This window comes from Salmo trutta, chromosome 9, assembly GCF_901001165.1.
Source record: "Salmo trutta chromosome 9, fSalTru1.1, whole genome shotgun sequence".
In the NCBI taxonomy this organism is placed as follows: domain Eukaryota; kingdom Metazoa; phylum Chordata; class Actinopteri; order Salmoniformes; family Salmonidae; genus Salmo; species Salmo trutta.
This window is the reverse complement of record NC_042965.1, coordinates 17,270,595-17,277,926: the sequence shown is the minus strand read 5'-3', so window position 1 is coordinate 17,277,926 and position 7,332 is coordinate 17,270,595. Positions and strand designations below refer to the sequence as shown.

Sequence of the window (7,332 nt, the reverse complement as noted above, 5' to 3'; positions counted from 1 at the left end):
AACCATGGATCAAAATCCAATTCCATACAGTGAGTTATGTTTGACACTAACGCAGAGCGGAGCGAGGGATAAAAAGGCTTTGAAAGGGACTGTGAGACCAAACGTGTGCGTCACAGGAACTGTGCTATTCAACACTGAAGAGAACTACTGCAGCAACAGGTATGGCAGTGTGAATGGACACTAAACACTCCTTGGGTTTTATCACACGGAGGCACACGGAGGCAGGCTCGCCAACACCCCATGACTAAATAGAGATGAGCAGAGCAAAGGGTAAAAAGATGACACTGTCCAAAAAACATTTGCAGAGACGATATTGAACGCTGTTGTCGAGGTTACTATTTATCTCATGCCAGCCAAGTTGGCACGCACATCTGGTGCCGGGTACTTAGTGCAATTATTTATGATTTCCTCCAAGATTTAAAAGCTCTTCGCCCGGCCTTGTAATGCAGTAACTGATTGCGCTGCTAATGTAATTAAGGAGAGATTATGATGTCCACGTGGCACACCAGATGGTGGCATTCACAGCGATGGGGGAAGGCACAACTGGCACACCACTGCACGAGGGCAGTGAGGCGCAGTCAGTTGGAGCAGGCCAGACTCCCCACCAGACGGGAGTAAGAGTCTGTGTGTGTGTGTGTGTGTGTGTGTGTGTGTGTGTGTGTATGGTGTAGGGTGATGAAGTATAAGGTGATGGTGAATCAGAAGTGAGGCACCCAGTATGTCCCCTAAGAGTTTTGTTGAGTTTGACAACTCTGCAATGGGATGAGAACACAGCCAGTGTGGATTTAGATGGTCAAGAGATGTGATGACAATGAGATTAGAGTTGATCTAATCCCCAATGGAAACATCATCTGAAAAATGTACTCACAGTGAAAATCTTCTGTCAGACTTCAACATTTAACCAAACAAAATACTACTCGGCCTAATTGGTGGATTTCATTCATCTTCTATTGTACCTCTGAATAGCTACTGTGAACAACCCCATTACTGGTGAGACATGTTAGTGTACTGGTAAGAGGTACACTTTCAATTTATGCATTTTAGTGCCAAGAAAACAGATGGTGCCAAAAGAGATTTAAGCGCATTTGGCAAAGGCAATGGAGGAGAGTGAAAGCATGGGAGATTTGTTATTCAGGGCAACACAGGGATAGCCCACACAAACCTTTACACTATCAGAAAAGCAAGGATATTATACAGTACAGCAAACAGTTAAGTGCAATTCCGGATCCTTTTGGGGCACTAAGTGTGGGCTTCTTTAAACATATTATTATAAGCTATTCAAGAGACATGGGGGTTCTTTATGGGCAGACAGAAGATGGGGAAATGTAATTATATTTGATATGAGACCTGCCGATTTCAACACATCAGTCAGTAATGGGTTCGAACGGGTGATGGGGGCATTGGGGCACTGTAGATTTCCCAGGTCAAAGTAGGGATATTATTACCCTCCGTGGTAACAAAGGAATCTCCATCTTTAAAGTTCCCAGACTAGTGCCACCAAATTAGAAAACACAGCAGATGACCTTTACACACAAGGAGGAAAGCAGTGAAACTATGAGGGCGGTTTAACAAAGCATATATTTTTGGCTTTGCCATTTTTTTCACTGACCAATTACAGTTCACAGAGTACTACTTCATAACCATTTTGCGATTTAGCTGATTTAGAGAGATAGCTATCAATAGTGGTGATAGTTAATGTGAAGGCATTGTTGATCACTCAATTCCAGCTACTGCAAAAATGGGGACCAAAATGACGTTTGATTTGGCAATGAAATGATATTTAGCATGGACCAGAGGAATAATAGTGCCTTTATTAAAGAGCATGTACAAAGGGGCCTGGGTTTAACCCTTGCCTCATGCCATCTGTAAGGCTCTGCATACTTTCTATTTGTGCACTGCTCCCCCACAGAATCAGCCATAGCCATCATTCATCTTACCCCACAATCCTCAGCGTGTGACGTGGCGCACATCAAAAACACAGTAACAGCTGATGGCTTTCACAGTTAGCATGTGTTGCTGATATCATGAGACTTTCGCACTGAGCATTTCATCACCTTTTCCTTAACTAGACCATTACTTTAACAGGTGCACCTCTCTTCCTCAGACTGCAAATGTTTTTTTCTCTTATACCTGAGATTTTATTTGAGCAAATTAGCCTTGCTGCAAAATCTAGCTGAAGTGAGAATGCCTGTTTCTTGGGGGTTATCAAAACATCCTGGTGTGAGATTGGTTGGGAAAAGCTGACAGAACAACGCTGGCATAAAGCTGTACATAACGTATAAGGACAGGGATGTGTGCGTGATCATTGGTGTGATCTAGCTAGCACAATCATTTGGATTTCTCTGTCAGCGTGCCTCCCGTAGTTGGGACATAGAGAGAGTAGGACAAAAGGGTTTAGTAGTCTGGGAGTTGAACCGGTGTATGTTGTCTGACATGTGTATCTTGGGGCTTTTTAGTGCTGGTGTTCTGCCAACCTGACACAGTCATGCTCGGTCTCAACGACGACTGCCATTACTCTCTCAGTGACGCACTCTGCTCCTATGAGCTATTGGCATTGACTCATTGTCAGTTTGTCATGAATAATGATGAGCATAAGAGGTCTCATTACCTTATTATGTTCATTAAATCTTGTTTAGTTCCTGTGTGCTTGATCTCATTGTGCGTTATTAACTCAAATAGGATGTTCGGTCTGTAACAGATGCTTTTACCGTATTTCTTGCTCACAACCACATTGCTCTCTGTACAGTTCTTAACTTGTTCCTAGAAATGACAGGCCTGAATCAATCAGTGTTATGGCCCTGTGTGCACGCCATTACAATATGTTGATTGATGTATTCTTATACCACTCAATTGGCTGCAACACAATTTGTTCCATCTCACTGTGTTCCAGTATGGCTGTTTCAACTTCTATCGTTAAGGTTTCATCGTAGAAAGTGCTTGGGTGGGATTACAGCCTGTTTATTTCTATGCTTGACTTGGCTGAATGGTTTTCATCATATGAATGGTGAAAAGGGATCAATGTGGCCATAAGAATAAATTAAAACCTGTTAACTCTGCCCAAAGCACAAATACAGTACATGACAGGAAGACACTAGAGACCACTGGAGAAGCAGGAAATCATTAGGCCTAAACCTTGACAAGAAAATATTAACATAGAGCACACCCCCAATTATGTGCAGGCCCTATTTGATGTAATTATTATCCACAACACGACGGCAAAGGGGAACAGAATTTCTGAATTTTGACTTAAGGTAGGCCTACAACAATTCTAGGACTCTTACCTGCTTACATGCTGTTTCGACAAGCTTTTCTACTTAGATAGTTAAAAATTCTTGAATATGTTATTCCATCATCATCAGATGAATGCCTGAAATGGGTATTCCAAAAGGTCCTTCCAAAAGCATGGGACAAGATTATGTGTGATAAGGTTAGATAGACCTATAGAGACAGGCCGAGCCTATAACCTACACCAGGGATGGGTAACTTTGATGGGGGTGGGGCCACAAAAAACCTGAACTCATCATGAGGGGCTGCAATTGCTTGGGGGTATGCATACCCACATGTGCATTTTTACGTTATAGAGTTCATTTCGTTCAATTCTACACATTTTTCCATGGGGCGTAGAGAAAATGTTGCAGTTTTAAAGCAAGTTTTCTTCAATTCTACACGTTTTGCCATGGGGAAGAGGAAAATGAGCTGTTTTACATCTAATTTCCTGCAATTCTACACATTTTCCCATACGGTGGAGAGAAATGTTTGCAGTTTTTAATATGATATCTGAGTGAGAGTGACAAACAAAATCAATGGGGGCCCCCCGGCCGATAATTCAACCATGATTACTAAATTTAGATAGCTGGTCGCTAGACTAACCAATCCCAAAAAATGCTAGCTGACATGGGCTAATTGAGTAACTATCAGTGACTGACATATAAAGAAAAAACCTGCTGATACACAACCAGGCTGCCAGTTGCCCATGCCTGACCTACACTGACTGAACTGATTGCAAATGACTATTGCAGGTGGGATTGTGACACCAAACCATACTGTCAACTCACAAAACAAGTCAAATTCTAACATGTCAATGAGACTAGACTAGAATAGTGAATGGCTTTGCTAGATGCTTGCATACAATATCAATGGAACATTGGTACACAAATTTGAGTTATGTAGTGAGGAAGAAAAGTTGAACCGTCTCTGGTTGTAGTTAATTATTTCTTAACCATGATAAGAACATTGACACTGGCTCTGTAGTAAAAGACACAAGCAGCACCCTCAAAGGATCCACAGCAGGACGACATTTAAAACAATTGACCAAGGTAAGAATTACAGGCCTACCTGTCTAGCACCATGGGTCCCTCTCTGTCCTATTCCATATGGCAGCTACACTTGACATTTTTTCCAGGCGGTCTCATTCTGTGGTAAGAATCCCAGTTGCTGGCTGGTCCAGTCTTGAAAGTTGACAAACGCTTGAAAAAACTGTAAATCACCATCCATCTGGGTAATCATGCTCTGCAAATGGAAATTAGTATGTTTGAAAGGAATATTACTCATCGATAATAGGCTACATAGAATACATAGATAATGAATGCTTTAGTTGATCTATCAAATTTTTCTTACTTTTTTAAAACTCTGCATTGTTGGTTTAGGGCTCGTAAGGAAGCATTTCACGGTAAGGTCAACACCTGTTGTATTCGGCACTGTGACAAATAAAATATGATTTGATTTGATGAATGTATTGTTGCTCTCATAAAATGTCTTTAAGCACTTTGGAGACGTTGGACAGCGCATTTCTATGATCTGTGGTTAAAAAGATAAAAAGGTTTAAAAAGTGCTTCTCTGTGACAACACAGGGTAGAATTGAAAGTGAATGAACAGTGATTTCCAAAACCTGTAATGAGTCTCAAGCCGGGGGGGGGGGGGTGAGTCTCTAGCCGGGGGGGACGGGGGACGGAGTTAGTCTCTAGCCGGGGGGGGGGGAGTGAGTGAGTCTCTAGCCGGGGGACGGAGTGAGTCTCTAGCCGGGGGGGGGAGTGAGTCTCTAGCCGGGGGGAGGGAGTGAGTCTCTAGCCGGGGGGGAGTGAGTCTCTAGCCGGGGGGGACGGAGTGAGTCTCTAGCCGGGGGGGGAGTGATTGAGTCTCTAGCGGGGGGGGGGTGAGTCTCTAGCCGGGGGGGGGGGGGTGAGTGAGTCTCTAGCGGGGGGGGGTCTTTTCTAGCTCCCCACGCAACTGCGAATATTCACAGTGTTTGAAAATCACTGTTTTAAAATGTTTTAACTTTTGATGACGTCATCAGGTTGAACTTTTGAACTGTATCTTTCTTTCTACAAAATGTAGAAATGTCGGGACGACTTCAGCATTTTAGCTAACCCTTTAAATTGAACGAACTTCACCTAACCTTTGTCGTTTTAGTTCCCCTAAACTTTCATATAAATTATATTAACGTTAGTGGGTAGCTCACCTAACCACCAATGTAAATTCTCCCCATAATTTCACTTTGTTGTTAGGATGCAACAAACGACCTGGTCTCTCAGAGGAAGACATATAGTACTAGATGTCCTCCAAGACCTATGATGAGTTAAATCATCCAATTCGCATGCTATTGTACTATGTCCTCTAATTCGTAAGATATTGAACGATTGGTATTCCATTCATAATATAACATAACGTAACATATCACACTACACTGAAACAATATATAAACGCATCATGCAACAATTTCAAAGATGTTTCTGAGTTACAGTTCATATAAGGAAATCAGTCAACTGAAATAACTTCATTAGGCCCTAATCTATGGATTTCACATGACTAGGAATACAGATATGCATCTGTTGGTCACAGATACCTTAAAAAAGGTATGGGTGTGGATCAGAAAACCAGTCAGTTTTACCTCATGCAGCGTGACACATCTCCTTCGCATAGAGTTGATCAGGCTGTTGACAGTGGCCTATGGAATGTTGTCCCACTCCTCTTCAATGGCTGTGCGAAGTTGCTGGATATTGTTGGGAACTGGAACACACTGTCTTACATGCTGATTCAGAGCATCCTAACATGCTCAATGGGTGACATGTCTGGTGATTATGCAGGCCATGGAAAAATAATGTCAGCTTCCAGGAATTGTGTACAGATCCTTGCAACATGAGGGTGTGCATAATCATCCTGAAACTTGAGGTGATGGCGGTGGATGAACGGCACGACAATGGGCTCAGGATCTCATCACGGTATCTCTGTGCATTAGAATAAAATGCAATTGTGTTCGTTGTCTGTAGCTTATGCCTGCCCATCCCATAACCCCACTACTACCAACTTGGGGCACTCTGTTCACAACGTTGACACACACGCTGTCTGCCATCTGCCCCGTACAGTTGAAACCAGGATTCATCTGTGAAGAGCATACTTCTCCAACATGCTAGTGGCCATCGAAGGTGAGCATTTGCCCACTGAAATCGGTTACGGCGCCAAACTGCAGTCAGGTCAAGACCATGGTGAGGATGACGAGTAGGCAGATGAGCCGGTTTCTGCCAGTTTGTGCAGAAATGATTAATTTATGAAAACCCACAGTTTCATCAGCTGTCTGGGTGGCTGGTCTCAGACGATCCCACAGGATGTGTAGGTCCTGGGCTGGCGTGGTTACATGTAGTCTGTGGTTGGGAAGCCAGTTGGACGTACTGCCAAATTCTATAAAACGATGTTGGAGGTGGCTTATGGTAGAGAAATTAACATTCAATTCTCTGGCAACAGCTCTGTTGGACATTCCTGCAGTCGGCATGCCAATTGCACACTCCCTCAAAACTTGAGACATCTGTGGCATTGTGCTGTGTGACAAAACTGCACATTTTAGAGTGGCCTTTTATTGTCCCCAGCACAAGGTGCACCTGTGTAAGCATCATGCTGTTTAATCAGCTTCTTGATATGCCACACCTGTCAGGTGGATGAATAATCTTGGCAAAGGAGAAACATTTCTGGGATCTTAATTTCAGCTCATGAAACATGCGACCAACACTTTATATGTTGCATTTCTATTTTTGCTCAGTAAAATGGAGTGTCACAGATTTACATACAGAATAATACAAATTGCCCTGAGACCACGTTGGAAATCCATACTTTTTAATAAACTTTTGTCAAATTCAACCACAGACCATGTACATGTTTCTGTTTCTCTAATATGGCAATTCAGAGGGAATACGCATTTGCCAATTGAATCTCAGATTACATCATGTAATCTACGTTTTAGAGCCATTTTAGAGTAACAGAAACGAGGAAACGGTCGGTGGTTGTATTTGACGAAAAATTCATAAAAAAATATGGATTTCATCAAACAAAGACAAGCCTGAC

General features: G+C 42.7%; 1 protein-coding gene across 2 annotated transcripts in view; it reads left to right on the top strand.

The window, feature by feature from the left end:
- The first annotated feature begins 4,130 nt into the window (after positions 1-4,130).
- LOC115200059 (multivesicular body subunit 12B) overlaps positions 4,131-7,332 on the top strand; it is a 39,118-nt gene continuing 35,916 nt past the window's right edge. Inside the window, exon 1 of one of the 2 annotated variants that reach the window (XM_029762745.1) lies at positions 4,131-4,316. The gene's annotated coding sequence lies outside the window, so the exon portion shown is untranslated. Of the gene's footprint in view, positions 4,317-4,342; positions 4,419-7,332 lie in introns of those variants that run through there. The other variant, XM_029762746.1, reaches the window with a different exon arrangement.